A 5,279-nucleotide genomic window follows, 5' to 3' on the forward strand; every position below is an offset into this window, starting at 1 on the left:
GCTGAAATAAGATTTTAGAATTAAGTTGTTTTAAAGCCCCACGACAATGATTTCTTCCTCTTCCTTCTCCACCCTCCACTACCACATGTCCTCTCCTGATGTCCAGCCTGAAAAGGATTCTGTCTCACTTGAAGCAAACAGAGGCAGAGGTCTTATTTTCTTTTTTTTTTTTTTTAAAGGTTTTAAAAATACTTTGCTTTAACTTGCCAAGAAATAGAGCTGGGCTAAACAACTGAGTCCAATACAACCTTCTCTAATTCAGTTTCCACATTATTTTGAGCGTTTTTTTAAAGTCAGTCACTGTTCTCTGGTTTGTACATACCTTGTCTTCTAAATCTTGAAGTCACCTTCACTCTGCTGTCTTCTAGAGTGGTTACAACTCTGTGTGCAATGAAAATTCTCCTTTTATTATTTGCTTTGTCTCCTAAAAACACCACTCCATAAATCCCTTAAACTCTGTAGACTTTTTTTTTTTTTTTTTAAAAAAAGGGTAACACGCCATTTATTTATTCTTCTTTTTGAGTACTTGCTAGCTCTCATACTTTCATTTTCCCCAAAAAAGTAAATACAGGAAAAAAAGTAGAGCTGCGTGGGGGTTTTCTTTGTTTTTTTTGTTTTGTTTTGTTTTGTTTTAATCCCCAGAGCTGCCAAACAGCTGAGGTCCTCCATCATTCTGTGTCCTAAGCACAACTTCAATACATCAACTGGACACAGGCTATGTCCCACCGTTAACACTGTTTAAACCACTTCATCCATCTTGCATCTTTTTCACATGGACAATGAGGTATGAATTCTTACTACTATGTGCAAGAGAATTTGAAAAGCCTCAGATTTAAAAAAAAATAAACTAAAAGTGCAATGTACTCACCAGCAGTGTTTTGCTGTTTTGGTAGATATTATATACTAAAGTGATTTATGCAACTTAGAAGTATAAAAAAAATAATTGAACTAGTCAGTCATAGCTTATTACAACTAGAACTATTGTATCACAGCTCAACAGAACTGAAACTTAATTTCCGATTAAGGTAAGACATCTGGCCCTACTTCTGTCTGTTCTGGGTTATATTCCCTTCCATTTGGAAATAAGTTAAGGGTGTAGGGCCATGGCACCTCTTACTGGCAAGCTTCCTCCAGAAATGCAACACACTAGTATACATTAAAAATGTAAATGTTAAATAAACAAACACTTAAAAACAGAATAATTGTTAGTAACTCTATGTAATGACTTTCTCCCAGGGTTAACATTTAACTAACACACAGTTAAGACATCTCTGAAAGCTGAGGTTAGATCAGCTTTGTTATTTCTATATTACAGCACAAGATATCTGAATAAATGTAGTAATATTTTATTGATCACAAACATAATACTTCTTTCAGCAATTAAGATGCATGATGATTCATATGAACAAAGTGAAAATAAAGCACAACCAAAAAAATAACTTCACATTTTTTCCATTTCATTCTTAGCATAAGCAATAAATACACTGCTATAGCTTCTATTAATCTTATTTACATAGTACAATACTTGAATGTTGCCTGGTTTCCAGCCCAAATGTTTCATGACATGAAAAGGAGTATGTGTTGCAGCATTTCTACAGCCAGTTACTCTAGTAGATCATGACAATGAAAAATACATAGCATATATGGTAACATTCAAACAAACAGAAACTGAGGGGACCCTGCAATGGAGCGTTTTATTAAATGAAGACAGTAGCATTAAAAACAGATGTTCCCTCTCATAGAATACTGACATGCTGGTATTACAGATACCAAATATAAGACAAGTACTTTCTGCAGCCCCTGTAGACTGATACAATAAAACCACACTAAATAACAAAAAAATACAGAGCAAATAGTAACAGGTAACAGATAAGGACTATACCATTCTGTAAAATAGAAAATAAGCCATGAAAAATCAGCAGAAGGTTTTGATTTTAATTTATTGTGACAGAAAGTAATTTTAAGAGGCAGACCCTTCTCTTGGTTGTGTAGGAACTGAAAAAGACGAGGTAGGAAGGCAAAATAGGAATTTATATTCCAATGCATAATAGGAAATAGGTTAGTTAACCTCATGAGGAGGGGGAAATGTCAGTCTCCTATGCCATGTAACTCTCCCCAGCCACAAACATTTTCTTGCACATCCAGCTGGATGTCTTTCTTTTCCAAAGGGAAGACAGACGTGTGCCTAGAAGCATGCTGTGATTTTCCATCTAGAAGTAGGATTTCTGTGGAAAACCAATTTTCCCTCCTAAATTACCATTACAAGTTTCTCTAACAGAGAACAGGGAGCAATTAGCAACTAGTACTTGGTATTAAATGATAAAAAATTTATAGGCTATTAAATTTGTACTGCCTAGCTGAGAAGGAATTTAATTCAGAATCCAGTATTGTATCACACTCTAAACTGCTACATTTGTTTTAATTACAACAAACCACCAGGTGCCATTGAAATAACTGTCTGATAATATGCCATAAAGGACTTCAAAGCACTTGTAAATGGACAGATATCTGCCTGGGCTGTGATTCTCAGGTGGCACCCACTGATTCTGAAAATCAAGACAGATTTATACCAGTTGACAATCTGGTCCCCCAAGTGTAAAGCTGCTCTGCCAGAGCAGGGATTTTCTGCACCACTAGTATTTTCAGAACATTGCACGGATTTTAAGTAACACTACATAGATCAGCAAGCAGAGTTGTAAGTAACTTCTAATCATGTTGTAGTGGATACCGTTATGGAGACTCAGAGACACGGACCCATTAACAGACACCCGTGGACATTCGCGGATGTTTACAAATACAGGCATTCGGAAACCCTCATGGATGCTTCCAGACAGAAACACTCAGACATGCACGGACACTCATGGACACTGGCGGACACTTACAGACACTTACAGATACTCATGGACAGTTACGGACACTCCCAAACACTCAGACACTTACGGACACACAGGGACACTCAAGACACTTGTGGACACTAGCAGACACAGACACTCAGGAACACTTGTGGACACTTGCGGATATCTATGGATACTCATGGACAGACATTTGCAGACACAGGCACTCGTGGATGCTTACAGGGACACACAGTCACAGTTATCAACACTCGTCATGGACACTTATGGACACTCAGACACTCACGGCCACTTATGCACACTCAGACACTCATGGACCCTCACATTCTTAGCCTTTAAGAGATTGTGACATCTGATCGCCAGATTTCACGCTACTCTCATGTACAGTGTTGCACCAATATTCAAATCATTCCCATCACTCAACCAGACAGCCTTGTGGAAGACAGAAATCTTGATTTGTGCATCCTAGCTGAGACTCTATATTATGAAACTAAATCATTAATAAAACACTAAATTCAAACTCCAGACATAAGAACTGTAAGAAAGCTACAGAAAAGTGCATCTGGCACGAGTCTACCACATTCTCCTAATGTTTTCCTTCTAAATACAAAACATTTAAAGCCTGTGAAGTCACAAACCAATAAAGACTGAGAGCAAATGAACTAGATGCTACTGGAGCTTACAGAAAGGCTACTGGCAAAAATGTTTAAAAATTACAATCAAGTTGTTCATATACAAAATTAAGTATCTAAAACTGAAGTGGTCTCAGAAAGAACTGTCTCTCTTTTTTGACTTACATGCACCAGATAAACACAATAATCTACCAACTCCAGCACCTACTTTTCTTCTATTTTGTTTTGTTTTTTCCCCTCTTGAAAGTAGACTTATCAGCAAAATGAACCAATAAAACATTTTTTTACTTTTGTGATTTTTAGTAAGACTTTTATAAACTTACATCATATCATGCCCTCTTTCTTGAGAATTTTTGTCATTTCACTTTAAGAAAACTACTATTTATTTAAAGCATTAAAGATTTGCAAAAACATAGATTGCTATAGCTTGCTAAAGACACATTTTCTCAAGACTTTCCTGATAATTTCCTCATTTTTGGTGAGACCTTTAGTCACCAACAGAACCAACCAAACAACTCCTACTGTTCTAAGCTAACTGAGACAGAGATTCAGAATCAAGCACTCCAAAATAATATTAAAATTCTCAATCCATAATGTTTTGAACCTTTATAAGACAAACTTCATACTGGATTTTCCAAATAATGACAATTACCAGCATTAGTTTGCTTGTTTAGTCCGAATCTCATCCACTGGCTTTAAAGGTAGTATGTCATTGGCACTGCATTAAGTCTTGCATGTTTGTCTCAGCAAATTAATCAAAAATCTGCCCCAAAATGACAGAATAAATTATCAAGCATATCACCAGGGAAATACTTAAAAATAAAACAAACCAACAACACTCTTTGATGACTACAACAAATCCTCTCCAAGATCTTTTCCCAGCTGAGTAAATTCCTTCAGCACCCAGTGCAGTTCCACCAGCTTCAGTTCTGTATCAGTGTCTGGAAGGACTTACAGTCATCCAGGTGCCTACTTTTCTCTCTGGCAGTGAGGCCTCATTGATCTTGTCTGTGTTAAAGCCAACAAGAAACTTCCATTGGGGAGAAGGAGACACTCCTGTATATGCAAAAATAGTTTAAATAAAATTGCTCAAAGCTTGCTGTCAAATATTCCATTGCAGTACAGACATAGAGTCTCAGTCTTGCACTGGCATCTCTATGCCTGATTTAAAATAGTGTAAAAAACCAAACTGCCCAAACCAAACAAATCCAGACTATCAGTAGCTTTGCCCAAAGCAAACTATCTTTATCTTTGAGTCTGGTACCTCACACTACCTGTTGGGCTTTTTTGACAGTCAAATGCTGGACACAGAATTAACCTGGACAACCTACTGTTATTATTGCACCTACTTTAGCCATTTTCCTTTGTTCTGTTTTATGTTGAATTAAGACAATACAGTATGGTATTTACACCCTAAGAATCTATAGGCTAATGAAGTGGCTTCAACACAACACCGTCTTAAACAAACTCCCGAGAAAATAAGAAATCCTTCATTGATTCCCTTTGTACAAAAAATTGCCAACTTTGTCTACACAGTAGAAACTGAAGAGGCAAAGTTTGTGTCCTTATATAAATGCACATACATATACAGAGATATATCTATATATGTACAGATGTTCCTACTATATAGATACACAGAAACACAAACATATGTATATATGCGTATATATACATACGTATGAAAAATGTGTTGGTTTATAGTTTGTATCATTCAGGAGAAAAACATATCCCAAGTTGGGTAAAATCTTCTGGCCGTGAAGTCATTAAATCAAACTTGGACTTCACAAGGGGCAGC

The sequence above is a fragment of the Pterocles gutturalis genome, unplaced genomic scaffold (genome assembly GCF_000699245.1).
Source record: "Pterocles gutturalis isolate BGI_N339 unplaced genomic scaffold, ASM69924v1 scaffold4452, whole genome shotgun sequence".
Lineage (NCBI taxonomy): Eukaryota > Metazoa > Chordata > Aves > Pterocliformes > Pteroclidae > Pterocles > Pterocles gutturalis.